Below are 15,646 nucleotides of genomic sequence, written 5' to 3'. Positions count from 1 at the left end.
GGTCTGGGAAAAGATGTATTTTGCCAGGCTGAATGTACAGCTACATCTGCATACACACCCTGCAATGACATGCAAGAGGCATGTTTAACACCTTGGCTGCTGCCCAGATTCATCATCGGTGCTGAGCCCTAATGTTAATGGGTGTGGTCATGACGGAATGGTTCCGTCATGAGCACAGCTCAACCGATGCTCATGACGGAACCATTCCGTCATGAGCATCGAAGGGGTTAAAGGGCTCCCTAAGTGGGTGGCACAGTCAGTACTGCAGGCCCCCAGTAGCATTTAATTTACAGTCTCTGGGCACAGGTAGTGCCAATTTACTAAGGACCTACATGTAAATTAAACATGCCATTTGGGTGTAAGCCAATTCTAGCATGATTAAAGGGGAGAAAACCAGTGCACAAAGTCCTTAGTCCAGCAAAAACAAGATCAGCAGAAATGTGGAGGAGGAAGGCAAAAAGTTTGGGGAAAACCAACGTAAGGCTGACAAGTCTAACTGGGCCTGACTACGATGTGGTCAGTGTATTCTGACCTGTGTGTAAACCCCTGTTATTCCCCATAAACTCATTGTAAGGGCTATTAAACGCCCTTAACAAATAACACACCCCATGGTATTGTTATTTATCAGGTGTTCTGCATAGAACCTACACTCATAATTAGGACCATAGTGGAGTATGTTTGTGCGCTCCCAGGGAGCTGTACCATGTGGAGATCTGCCTATAATAAAAATAATATATCAGCTCCTAAATCAAATAATCCCATTCTCTTCTGCATAGAGCAATACGTCTAGCCACATTATTGGAGGACTAAGTGCTAAAAGTTGAGTAGTATCTTGCAATCTCTGATAAGTTTGTGAGCATCCTTACAACATCAGCTTTTTTTCCAGAACATATGGGGTATCTGGAACAATTCTAGACTGCCTCTGTAAATTGTTGTACAGTGACAAGGGAAAGGGGCATTTAACAACCGATATAGCATCAGGCCGCAACGTTATAAGGCTATTAGTACATCCCACCCACTGAGGGTAGAATGTTTTACAATAGAAAGGAAGAAACAGAAAGATAAACATTTGAATATTGGAGCAGAAGATTTATAACAGCCATTATTAGCCTGGAGCCACTTCATTGTTGTTAGACATGTCATCCTAACAGTGGTCGTCCCCCAAACGTTTTGCCTGCATTCTTCCTATTTTTGCTGATTCCTTTGTTTTAGCCTTAGGACTTTGAGCGCTTTACAGTGCAGGCCAGTGCTAAAGTGAATGTGCTTCTGCCCTAAACATGGTAAGTTTGGTTTATACACAATTGGCATATTTATGTTACTTATAAGTCCCTTGGAAAGTGGTATATCCTATACCCAGGGCCTGCAACCTAAATGCTTCTAGAGGTCCTGCAGTACTAATTGTGCCACACACACAAGTAACCTGTCACACCTGTCTCAGGCTTGCCATTGCAGGGGGGCCTGTGTGTGCAGTTTACTGTCACTTCAACTTGGCATTTAAACCCCATTCCCAAGCCTAACACTCCCCTTTTATTACACCTAAGTCACCCCTAGGTAGCCTATAGGGCAAGGTGCTGTGTAAGTAAATGGTAGTAAATGTACTTCTAAGTTCTGCATGTCCTGGGAGTGACAAACAACTAAATTTGTTTTTCACTACTGTGGGGCCTACTCCTCGCATAGGTTAACATTGGGAGCTTAAGAAATACTAAATTGTTTGATGGCTCTGGGAAATTTATAGGAAAAAAAAGACTTCTACAGGAAAAAATATGACTTTTATAAAAAAAAGAACAGATCTCCATATTGTTTCTAAACCTTCATGAGAAACTTCATGCAATGGCAGAGAGTATGCAAATGTGGGATTAGTCGAACACCCATCAGCAGTGCACATGTACATTACAATATGAATAGTTTACTTATGCGCAAGATGAAAACATCAGCAAATTAGATAAGGTAACTGTATTGTCGAAACTGCAATATGGCTTCCGGACAGGTAGAGGGACAATTGAACAGGTCCTCAACCTACATCTAATTAAGTCCAAACACATCGATATTAAAAAATGCAGTCTGTACATAACGTACATAGACCTCACTTCAGCATTTGACTGCGTCCAGCATGACCAACTATGGGACACATTACATCAATTTGGGATAGATCCATCAATTCTACTATTCATTAAGGCTCTGTACAGGGAAGCTGGAGCCAGAGTTAGATTTGGTCTGAGGGGAGAGTGCTCGTCTCGTTTTAATATCAATAGAGGGGTTAGACAGGGGTGCATCTTGGCACCTCTTCTCTTCTCCCTCTATATAAATGCGATTGGCGAGCATCTCAAAAACATCGAGTGCGATTTCCCAAAAATAGGAGGTCAACCGATCCCAATCCTGCTATATGCAGACGACGCCGCAATTCTTTCCCAGACTAGAATGGGCCTACAAAAGGCAGTCTTAGAGTTCACGGCTTTCATGAAGGTCAGGGGTCTCAAAGTGAACATAGGTAAATCTTACTCCATGCTAAGCAATAAAGGCCAAAAAAAAATCCCCTGCCCTATCTTCATCGAGGGCCAAAAATTGGAAACAGTGGAGGCATTCACTTACTTGGGCATCTGCCTACATAGAAAGTTGTCCTGGAAGGCGGCAATAGACAAGAGGAAACTTGCTTTTGTGAGTGCCATCGGTGGGCTTCGCGACTTCGCAAGTAAAATAGGGGGAAGACCGGTGAAACAATTATTAACTGTATATAAAGCAAAATGTGTTAGCACCGCTACGTATGGGGCAGGCCTCTGGGGAATTGACAAAAACCTCTCGCCAATACAAATTGTGGAAAATAAATTTGTTAGGTATCTCCTGGCCTCCTCAAAAACAACCTCGGTGTACCAGATGCATATCGAATTGGACCTACCGCATATATCAGATGTCATAAAATCTGAACCTCCCCTTCTCTGGCACAAAATTTGGACCACCCCCGAGACTGATTTTAATAGAGAGGTGATACAAGACATTTTAAAACTGGAAGGGGCCAAGCATTCTCTACCAAAATGGCTGGCCTACGTGAAAAAGTTTTTCCTGGAAATTGGGCACCCGGAGTGGTTCACAGATCCTTCGTCATTAGAAAACATCTCACGGAAAGGCCTAAGAAAGACCCTAATGGCCCACATGGAAATAGCCAGATGGAACAAACTGAAGCACTGTGCTACCATGCTGGCATATCAAAGGGTGACACCACACAAGGGCCTTCAGCTTTACCTTTCAACAGACTTTTCGTGCTATTCAAGGATGCTGCTCACCAGATTCAGACTGGGTTCTTTCTTCCGTTATGTTACATTTCCAATATGTAACGATTGGTCTCGGACTCTTTGCTCCTGCCCTTGTGATAACATATCTCAACAAACTAACATCCATACCATTCTTTTTTGTAAATATTATGGGTTACTGAGAAAAGCTTTATTATTACCCCTGCTCAAGAGATGGAATCTCAGGTCATGTAAACTTGCCTTTGAGCGTCTACAGGAACTTGAAGACAGGGAGGTGATAACAAAAATGGAGCAGTTTTTAAAATTATTGATAAAATTCAGGAATACTTTAGACTGACATCGGAGAAAACAATCAGTTCTGATTTTTAACTGTCGCCTCTAATTCATTTTTTATAGTCCTCGTATCAATGTTTTTATCTTGTTACTGAGTATTGGATGACTTTTTAAATCGTTATCTTTTTGTTTTTAATGTTTTATAAATCTGTATAACAATGTATGCTTACATGATATTTGTTTGAATATCGAATAAAGCTTATTTTGAACCTTTGATAAGGTAACTGTTAGATCTGGGGGTCTCGAGTCCAAATAGGGACCCTTACTTCTAAGTCAGGATAAGGGGATTACACTCCTAAATAACCCCTGATCACTCCCTTGGTAGCTTGTCTCGAGCAGACAGGCTTATCTCAGAGGCAGTGTGTTAAGCATTTGTGAATATACACAGTAATACAGTGAAAAGACTACAGATGGACACAACTCAGGTTTTATAAGAATAAGTATTCTTTATATAGACTTAACACAAGACCACAAATGACAAAAAATGAGTAACGCAAAGTAAACAAAAGGCTCGCAGAAAGGGAGATGCGTCAGTTCGGTGATCCAGGGGAGATAATGCTTCGTGCCTCAATGCTTGCGCAGAGTAGGGGATGCGTCATGATCCTTACCGGTGCGGAGGTGATGCATAGATTCTTGGCCAGCGGGCCCGTTGCGGTGCGCAAGATGGCGCCTTGATGCGATGCGATGATCCGGTTGTGATGCGAGAATATGGTGCTCTTGATGCGGTGATGCGATGACGATGCGCAGTCGCCCTGACAGCCTTGCGACGACTCTGTACTTTGGAGCCGCGACAGGCCCTGTGACACGCTTCTCCGGTGATGCAACAGCATGCAGCTTCGATGAACACACGCTTCCAGGGAGATGCGGGGAAGGCTTGCTTCTCCGGCGATAAGACGATTTCAGCTGCGGCGGTGACACGCTTCCTCTCGATTCGTGGTGCTTCCAGCTCCCAGCGACACGCAAATGCCTGGAGTCAGAATTCCCAGCAACGAAATTCAGAGGGGAGCTGGAGATAAAGTCTTTTGTCCTTGACACTTCAGCAGGAGGCAGGTACAGTTCAAGCCCTTGGAGAATATTCTGTAAATTATGAAAGTCCTTAAAAAGTTCCTTCTCCTTTCCTTGGCAATGAAGCAACCACTGCAGGTCAACCCAGCAAATAGCACACTAGCAGAGGGACAGTAAAACTCCTGCAGCTTCCTTGGTTCTTCTCCTTGGCAAAAGGTTTCTTGTTCCAGAAGTGATCTAATTTCTTGGGATCGGGGTCCCACTATTTATACCCCCAAATTATTTGTTCTCTGAAGGCAGTGAGGCCTCTGCCTAGTCCAAACCAGTTCCTGAGCACTTTGTTTACACGACTCTCTTCTTCCTTTCACTGTGCAGGGCAGAGACATCAGCCACCCCACAGGAGGTGGAGCCAGCACAGGGGAGGGAAGGCACAACTCTGTAGCACTTTGTTGACAAGATTCCTTCTCTCCTTTCACAGTGCAGGGCAGAGACATCAGACAAGCCACAGGAGGTGGAGCCAGCATTGTAGAGGGAATGCCCAGCCCTATTCAGGTCCCAGGTGCAACTCGTCCCTCCCATCTAAATTCAGATCTCTCTATTCACCACTGGGCTGCCCTAGCCTGCCTCCTGGAATCCCCCAGCCCTGTCACTCACAAAACCAGACAAAGAATACACAACCTAGCAGAGGCAGGCCAGGACAGTTAGGCAAGAAAATACCTACTTTATAAAAGTGGTATTTTCAAACACAGAATAGTAAAATCAACTTCACTAAAAGATGTATTTTATTTTTCTGAGTTCAGGCATACTAAATTCGAATTTCTACCATGTTCCCTGAGTCAATAAGATTATAAGAATGTAATAATCTAACTGCTCATTCTAGCCTATGGAGAACAGGTAGCCTTGCAATAGTGAAAAACGAAAATGGCTGTATTTCACTATTATGACATGCTACACACATCAGAACATGTCCTACATTAGACTTACTATGCACCCTGCCATTGGGCCTACCATAGGGGTGTCTATTATGAAGCAAAGGGAAGGTTTAGGGACTGGCAAGTGGGCGCATTTGCCAAGTCGACATGGCAGTGCTGGACTGCACACAGGTCTGCAATGGTATGCCTGATACACACTTTACAAGCTGCTTCTGTGGGTGGCACAACCAGTGCTGCAAGCCCACCAGCAGCATTTGATTTACAAGCCCTGGGCACACATGGTGCACTGTACTAGGGGCTGGCAGGTAAATCAAATAACCCAATCATGGAATCCAATTAGTACATCAATTTAACATAGGGAGCACTTGCACTGTGGCACTGATTAGCAGTCGCACAGTGCCCAAAGCATAAAACCGGTACAAAAGGGGGTGGTGACGGACAGAGCATCTGAATCAATCAAACACCCCAGTTCAGACATGGCTATTTCCAAATCAGTCTGACCCTGTGCCTCATGGGAACAGTTCAGCCCGAACTGCCAAGCCATGTCTTTCCTGGACCGGAAACAAGCTTCCGAGGACCGGTTTCTGGCATTCAAGCCGTCTTCAGCCCGGCTTGCTTGAATCCAGTGGCAAAGTGAGCAAGGGACTCACGTCTGAGCATACCCTGCCACACTTATGGCGGCCAAAAGTGGTACAAAAGGGGGTGGTGACGGACGGAACATCTAAATCAATCAAACACTCACACCCAGTCAAAAGATCTGGGTTTAATCCATCACCGTTCTTTAGCCCACTCTGCCACCCCAGTTCAGACATGGCTATTTGCAAATCAGTCTGACCCTGTGCCTCATGGGAACAGTCCAGCCCGAACTGCCGAACAGCCCGGCCGCCATAAGTGTGGCAGAGTGGGAATAGACATTGTTGGACCAATGGACCCCCAAACAGCATCTGGGCACAGATTTATACTGGTGGTAGTGAATCATGCCACCAGGTATCCAGAGGCTATTCCCCTGAGGACCACAGCAGTTCCTGTTGTGGCAAGGGCCCTACTTGGAGTTTTCTCCAGAGTAGGGTTTCCAAAGGAGGTTGTTTCTGACAGAGGTGCAAACTTCTTGTCAGGATATTTGACTGCAATGTGGAAGGAGTGTGGTGTCAACTATAAGTTCACCACCCCCTATCACCCACAGTGCAATGGGCTTGTAGAGAGATTCAAAAAGACCCTCAAAGGGATGATAAAAGGTTTACCAGAAAAGCTGAGGCCAAGATGGGACATCCTTTTACCCTGCCTTCTGTTTGCTTACAGAGAGGTCCCACAAAAGGGGTTGGCTACAGCCCTTTTGGGCTTTTGTTTGGGCATCCTGTAAGGGGACCCTTATGTCTTGTGAAGGAAGGATGGGAGTTACCTCTCAAAAAGCCTAAGCATGACATAGTGGACTATGTACTTGGTCTCCGCTCCAGGATGGCTGAGTATATGAAGAAGGCTCCTAAAAACCTTGAGCTAGCCAAGAACTCCAAAAGGCTTGGCATGACCAAAAGGCTGTACTGACTGTGTACCAGCCAGGACAGAAAGTGTCGGTGTTGGAGCCAGTGGCCCCAGCAGCACTCCAGGACAAATGGTCTGGACCCCATACTATAGTTGAACAGAAGAGAGAAGTCACCTACTTGGTGGACCTTGGGACTCCCAGAAGACCCCACAGGGTGCTTCATGTCAACAGACTCAAAGCATATGTCGAAAGGGCAGACATGGGCTTGCTCATGGCTACAGATGAGGGGGTGGAGGAAGAGAGTGACCCTCTCCAAGACCTGCTTACTCAGAACCCTGATGATGGTTCAGTAGATGGTGTAGTCCATGCTGACAGCCTCTCTGAACATCAGCAACAGGACTGCAGACAAGTTCTTTAGTCCTTCAGACATATGTTTTCCCTAACCCCAAGTCAGACAAGCTGGTGCACCTATGAGGTGGACACTGGTGACAGTCTGTCTGTCAAGAGTAAAATGTACAGGCAACCTGACCATGTCAGGGACTGTATTAGGACAAAGGTCCAAAAGATGTTGGAGCTGGGAGTTATTGAGCCCTCAGAGAGCCCTTGGGCCAGTCCAGTAGTCCTGGTGCCAAAACCTCACACCTAAGATAGTAAGAGAGAGATGAGGTTTTGTGTTGACTACAGAGGTCTCAATGCTGTCACTAGGACAGATGCCCATCCCATCCCCAGGGCAGATGAGCTCATTGATAGATTGGCTTCTGCCAAGTTCTTGAGCACATTTGACCTGACAGCAGGCTACTGGCAAATCCTATTAGCTGAGGATGCAAAAGCCAAGACAGCATTTTCCACCCCAGGCGGACATTATCAATTTGTGGTAATGCCCTTTGGTTTGAAGAATGCACCTGCCACTTCCCAAAGGCTGGTGAATCAAGTTCTCACAGGACTGGATGACTAATGTGCAGCTTATCTAGATGATATTGCTGTCTTTAGCTCCACCTGGTCCACCTGAGGAATGTTTTAGAGGCCCTGCAAAAGGCAGGCCTCACTATCAAGGCTACAAAGTGCCAGATACGGCAGGGCAAGATTGTGTACCTGGGCCACCTGGTAGGTGGGGGTCAGGTTCAACCACTGAAGAGCAAGATCCAGACCATCAAAGACTGGACTCCTCCAACCACCCAGACACAGGTCAGAGCTTTCTTGGGCCTGTCTGGGTACTACAGGAAGTTTGTTAAAAACTATGGGTCCATTGTGACACCACTGAATGATTTAACTTCCAAAAAGATGCCAAAGAAAGTTCAGTGGACAGTTAGCTGTCAAAAGGCATTTGATGACCTGAAGCAGGCCATGTGTACTGCACCTATTCTGAAAAGTCCAGATTACTCCAAAGAGTTCATAGTCCAAACAGATGCTTCTGAGTTGGGTGTGGGAGCTGTACTTTCACAACTGAATATAGATGGTCAAGACCAGCCCATTGCTTTCAAAAGCAGAAGGCTGATCCCTAGAGAGAAACGTTGGTCAGCTATAGAGAGGGAGGCCTTTGCTGTGGTCTAGGCCCTGAAGAAGCTGAGGCCATACTTGTTTGGCACTCTCTTCAAGATTCAGACCGACCACAAGCCCCTCCTATGGCTAAATCAGATAAGGATGAAAACCCCAAACTCCTGAGGTGGTCCATTTCCCTACAGGGGATGGAATTTACAGTGGAACATAGACCTGGGACTGACCATGCAAATTCAGATGGACTCTCCAGATATTTCCACTTAGATCATGAAGACTCAACTGGTCAAGGTTAGTCTAATGTCCCTAAGTTTGGGGGGGGGGGGGTTGTGTAGGAGAGTAGGGTCTGCTTCCTATGGTCACCCCAACTTTTTGCTTTGCTTTACTGGTTTTCGACTTAGATATTGCTGTGGGCCTGCTAATAAGACCCACAGCACAGATGCACTCTCTCCAAATTTACACCGTGTGCTCTAGGTACATCCACAATTGGGAATTGGTTCACCTTGTCAGCCCCTGTAGAAGTGTACCTTAGGTACTTAGGGCATAGGTGTAACCAAGGCCTACCAGGGGCTGCAGCATGTATTATGCCACCCCTGGCTGGCCACTCAAATAGACACAACTGGCGGATCACTCAGCTGGGGAAAGGTCATGTAATCACCCCTTGCTTAGGTATAGTATTCCTATACCTACTTATAGAGCCACATAGTAACCTGTAAGTCACTCCTATGGCAGTCCTTAACAATCCTGGAGGCAGAGTGCTTGGTTATGTGTGAGATTGTGCTCTAGCATGAGCTGAGCCTGTCTGCAGCTTTTGGAACAATGTCCTTATAGTTTTTCTATGATATCGCCATACCATATACTCTTAAGTGCATTATAATCCTCGCGGTTAATGCTAACTTTGGTTTGGCTTTATCCAAACATATTGTGTAAGGTGTCATACGCTTTGGAATACTACCCCGTCGCCAATTCTGGCGACGGGGGTAGCATTCCACCCGTCTAGAGAGAGAAGGCATGTTGTTGCTGACCATCCCGGTTAAAGTTAACCAGAGCCCAAGCGTCACAAAATGGACGCTGCTGACACTGACACAATTCTGACCTCCTGCTGCTGGGAGTCCTTCCAGTCACGGAGGTTTGGACAATAGGTTTCCTGCCTGGGGAGGTGCGAGCACCACCCCAGACAGGACTTTGTGTATTTGGACAGGGAGCGCTGAATAGAATGAGACATTGCCTGGAGCACACTAGGTGCTCCATGCATACCCCAGTTCAAACCGGTTGCTGGGGCACTCCAGCCCCAGCTCTGGCGCAAAACTGATTAAAGGAGAGGGGGTGTAACCACCCCCCTTCCTGGTCCCACCCACAGGAGGGACCTAGTCAGTAATCCAGCCCCTTTTAGTAGTATAAAGGTAGGAGCTGAGTCCTGAGACTTTAGATTTGATCCTGACTGAAAACTTGAAATGAAACTCTGGACCTTCGACATTCTGCTGAAGCTGAAGACTGAAGAATCTCCCTTGTGGCCAAGGAGTGACCCCCCTGGGCAACCAGGCACCATCCAGCAAATCAGCGGCTTGCTTTGTCGGCGTTCCTGTCGGAACCCGAGCACAGAGCCTGACAAGACCCAGACTTCCAGACCTCTCTGACCCTCTCTTCACGACTGCAGCATAGGTGACATCCGTGGAGGCGATGAGACACGTGGGACCGGACATCTTGAAAAGCCTGCAACTTGCTACCTGTGCAGCTCCTGAGGTATCCTCGAAGCTGTGCACTGGGGATTGAGAAGCCCCGATCCCGAGCTCCATCTGCGACGAAGATCAGCCCCCCACACTCCACGTGTTCTGCGTGAGGCCCTTCTGCTTTTTTTCTGCTCGATGCATTGTCCGGTTGCTGGCCTGTTGGCTAGTAGCCTCTGTGACAACAATCCTTTTGAACCACATTGCTGGTCTGGTTGCTCCAGACTGGCCCTTGCTTCCCTGCAAAGGTGAGGTACCTCAGACCTTGCTGGTCTGCACCAGAAGCCTTTGTTGTATCCTGTGTGGGTTGCCTTTGCCAAGGCTTTTTGACTCTAATGCGGAAGTCGACCCCTCCATCTGCGAGGTCCTTTGTGGGACAGTCCGTTTCCCGCACCTGGTCGTCGTCGACACCTCCTGGTCCACGTGGCTGCCAAGACAAGCTTCAAGACAGCACCTGATTGCTCCTCAACGTCGTCTGGTTCCTTCCTGGTTCCACCCGGTCACTGGCTAGTGACCCAGACTCTGTCCCCTTTGCTTTCAGGTCCTTTTCATCCTCGATCCACCCTTGGATCCACCCCGACATCTTCCTCCTGGTCGCCTGCAGCATCTTTCTTCAGGTCTCCATAGGCTCCAACGACGAAACCCGACACATTTTCACACCTATGCACCCGCCGTCCGTGGGTGAGGTAACGTGAGTACTTCGGTGCTCCCAGGGGTATTGACCATCCAAGTGTCTAAGTCTCTAGTTGTTTCCTCCTAGCTCATCCGGAAGTGTCCTAAATCCTTCTATATCTAACTTCTAAGTTCCCATTGACTTTGCATAGAACCTCGCGTGTGTGTAAAGACACTGCACACGCCGCCTGCGGGCCTCCTACTTCTAAACTATTGTTGAGACAGTGTAGCCCCAGTGATTCCCTAGGCCCTAGGCCTTTCCTTTTCATGTGACGTGGTAATTATACCACTTTCTTAGTATATGGTTTGCTTTGTCCCTAGGGCCTAACCATAAATTGTGCAACTTGACGTTTAATAACTAAGTGTCTTGTTATGTGATTTGGCCTCTGCCCCATAAAGAGTTCAGAGGAGTGTGTTAGAAATAAATACATATATATTTTATATATATCCTGTGTGGTGTCCTTTCATTTGATATTCAAGGGGTTACATATGGTAAAACAGCTGGCTTTACACGCCCTCTAGAGACTTTTAGCCTAAGACTGTTCTGTCCACGCTACCACTAGGATAGCTGGTCTATAAGGTTGACTTACAACCATCACCATAAGGGTTATTTGGACTGGTGCAAGGTGATCACTAGAATAGTGAACACCATATACCAGGCCAACTTCTCACAGTCAACACCCAGCTAGCACACTTCATAGAAACCAACATCTTAGACAGCTCTCAATCTGGATTCCGCAGCAAACACAGCACCTGGACCGCTCTCCTCATTGCCACCGAGTACATCCACGCCCTCCTCGACCAAGGCCATACGGAACCCTCAGCCTCCTGGATCTATCAGCAGCCTTCGACACCATCTCCCTTTGCACACTAGCAGCCAGGCATCCAAGGAAAGGCCTTAGACTGGATATGATCTTTCTACTCAGGCAGAACACAAAGAATAAGACTCCTGCCCTTCCTCACAGAACAGACAGAGATCAGATGTAGAGTACCCCAAGGATCCTCCCTCAGACCGACACTCTTAATGTCTATATGGCCCCCCTCGCAACTATCATCAGAAACCTCAGGCTCAACTTCGTTTTCTATGCCGCCACCCAGCTAATCCACTCCCTCACCAAGGAACTCAACATTACCAGGCACAGCTTCCAAAAAGGGATGAAGGTCATCGCAACCTGCATGAGGAACAGCTGGCTGAAGCTCAACTCGGAGAAAACAGAAGTCCTCATTCTCAGCTCCAACTTCTCTGCATGGAATGACAGCTGAGGCCCCCCTCCCTCTGAAACTCACCCGCCCCAATGGACCATGCACCCAACCTCACATCATACTCGACTCATCACTTACCATGAATCACCAGATAAATGCAGTATTCTCGGCATGCTTCAACACCCTCTGCATAATTCGCAAGACTTTCAAGTGGATCACCCCGACTCCAGGATAACTGTTACTCACGCGCTCATCACCAGCAGACTGGACTGCGGCAACACCCTCTACGCCGGCATCAACAAAAAAGCTCCTTTACAAACTCTAGACCCTCCATTACACCGCAGCCAGACTTATCCTCGATATCCCTCTGCACAACCACATCACCCAACATCTCTGCAACCTCCACTGGCTCCCCATCAAAAAGTCAATAACTTTCAAGTTGCTCACAGATACCTATAAAGCCCTCCATCCACAACACCGGACCCCAATACCTCAACTACAGAATCTCCTTCCATGCCCCCAAGAGAAACCTCCACGCAGCCGACCTCTCCTTAGTCACCGTCCTACGTTTTTACAGGACTAGAACAGGATGAAGATCCTTCCCCTACCTCACAGCCAAGACCTGGACAAAACTCCTCCTTCACCTCCGATGGAGCTCGACACTGCACCAATTCAGGAAGGAACTCAAGACCTGGCTCTTCAAATGACCCCAACAGAGCTGCTCACACCCACCCCCTGCGGCTTGAGACCCTCACAGGTGAGTAGTGCGCTTCACAAAACCCTGATTGATTGATTGGTTGACAAGACCTATGCCCGACATCTTTAGCTCTGAGCCACTTCATTGTCTTCTGTAGTGCTCTCAGCATTCCCAATGTTCTGATGGCATTTCATTTAGTCTTTTGCCCCTTTTATCCTGTATTGAACCGGGTTACACCGCCTGAACCTCCAACTAAGTTTTTTTCAGTGGCAGCTGCTCTGGTGGGGCAAGGCAGAGGTGGGACGAGAGATGGGGTGAGGGTTATACATTTTTATACGTACCTGCTCCTGCAGCTGCCTCCTCAGTGCTCCTCTTCTGACGCTGGTCATGCTGCACAGGTTCCCATGGGGGCAATCACAGAACTGCTCTCTTGCTGGTAATAGCAGGAGAGCAGCTCTGTGATTGGCCTGAGCGGACTGACTTGACACTCACTCAGGCCCAGCCAGCCTGGGGCTTTTCCGCAACCCGGCTGTACATCACAGCTGGGTTGGAAAAACATAAGCGCACATGTCGGTTTGGCAGGCCTGAGATGGCCGGCCAGACATGCGCACTTACAAGTGTGCAAGTGCCTAAACGCTCGGCAGGATGGCCCCGCCCTAACTTCGCCTGCAGGTAATGAAAAATACAATTATAATAAAGTGGTTTTATTATCATTTTATTTTTCAGTGGGGCGACTCGCCTCTTCCCCAGTCATTTTCTCAAATGGGATTTTAAGAAATATTTTAAATCCTACTGTCTTCCTCACAACCATTCCAAATAAAAGTATTTTTTCAAACTGGACTTATATATTTGACGTGGTGCCCCTGTTATATAACACCTTAACTGTGATGGAAAAAAGAGAGATCTGTAGAATCAAAAATCTGAGCGGCTCGTCTGGTTTTTGCGCCGCTGCTGCCATTATTCTGGCCCCATTACCGTAAGAGGAAGAAAGGAGGGCGAACAAAGCACCGACCTCCCTAGATCCCTGTCGCAGGAGCAGAAAAGTAATTAAAACTGCAGAGATGAGCATATCTGACCTGCAGTTGCCAGAGTTGGTACATACTGTACATGGGACCCAATTATTCACAAAAGACTCTAAAGAAAGCCAGAAGGTTTCATAAAACCCCCTAATGAGCCGTCTGCAGCGAAACCCAATGCACCGTGAAAAAGAAAGGCAGTTAGCAAAACATTATTACATTATATGCACAGGAACACGACTTTTCACGAACATTTCTTTTTTCTTTGGAATCCTTTAAGTAGAAAATGACTAATAAGCTTGTCAAAATGCTGTTAGTGAAACTATAGGTTTAACCGATGCTTTAACGAGTAATATTTTCACAAAGTTTCAAGATGAAAAGCTTTTTTTGTGTTTAAAAGACTTTTTAGTATCAATAAATACCATGATGCAACATAAAGATCTCTGATAGATATTTAGCAACTTACATATGGCATTAAGTACGTGGGAGGAATAATAAAGCCGTTATAATTTTGTGACGGAGGAAAAGAAGGGGGGGACAAAAATACCAATACAAAACAACAGGATAAAAAGGAAATAATCAGAATCCTAGCTATAACGATCTAAAAAAATAACGTTTTCATCTATATCCTAGAATAAATAGGTAAAACAAATATAAGAGCAGAGAGAGAATATTCATGGGGATAAACATTCTCAGATAATACAGAATTTGTGGTGTAATGCAATGCAATGCTTTGAAATCCCAAAGTAAAACATTTTCACCCAAATCATTTCAGTCTCACTGCGAGATGGCTCAATGATGTAACGTCTTTCTGTAGTACTCATTTATGTATATAGGTAAATGGTATTTCTGTAGATCAAATCTAAGCAAAAGGCAGTGGAGCGCTGTACAGGATCTAAGACAAGCATAAGGTGAACAATCGAAAATGAAGGTAGCTGGGTTGTGGACAGTTAATGCATTGTGATGTAGTGCTCTTTAAAGAGGTGAGTTTTCAACTTTTTCCGAAATTGGAGCAACGTTTAGGTACTCAAGATGGATATGGGGATGTTGTTAACCCCTCCCCTGCTGATGACGGAACCGCTCCGTCATCAGCTGCAGTCGCGCTGTGCTGATGACGGAGCGGTTCCGTCATGGCCCTGCCACCGTGCCTGCGCGGCGCTGATTTCGCGCGTTCTATTGAGCGGGCGGGGCCGTGACGGAACCGCTCCGTCATGAGAACAGCGCAACCGACGCTAGTGACGGAGCGGTTCCGTCACCAGCATGCGCCCGCCGCTCGGCCGCCCTCCCCCTTAGCACTGCGGCGGAATAGCCGCCGTAGTGAAGGGGTTAAAGATGCTGGGTACATGAAAGGAAAGTAACTATCGCCTTTTTTCCGCTTTTTTCCACTTCATAGTCTGCAGTCTGATAGTGTCCTGGCTGAGGTTGAGCTGCAAACCCGCAAAGACAGTGAGCTTGTCTGTAAGATATGCAGCTGGTTTAGAAGATGGTGCAGGCCAGCAAGGGCAACCAATAGAGTTCCTTCAGGCAGGACTGACCTTTGCTTAGATAGCGCCTGGGTGGAAAGAAATGTGTCACCTTCTCTGCTGCTGGTGAAGAAAATGAGGCTGCAGGAAGTACCCTTTGTGTTCACAGTGTCTGGGCTCTGAAATCAGTGTAGTAGTTCATCCAGTCGTGGTCCTATCTTTGCATTTTGGTGCCCCTGGTTTGTTTTTATGTCTTCAATGTTGGACTAATACAAATGCAGACTGCATAAACACTTTATTTACTCCTTCTCTCCCAAAACATCCATAGGCAGTTTTCTATATGGACTGGTGAGTCTTGAACACCGGCAAGGGAGTTGTG

Source organism: Lissotriton vulgaris, chromosome 10 (genome assembly GCF_964263255.1).
Source record: "Lissotriton vulgaris chromosome 10, aLisVul1.2, whole genome shotgun sequence".
Lineage (NCBI taxonomy): Eukaryota > Metazoa > Chordata > Amphibia > Caudata > Salamandridae > Lissotriton > Lissotriton vulgaris.
The sequence above is the reverse complement of the archived record's forward strand: the minus strand, read 5'-3'. Positions refer to the sequence as shown.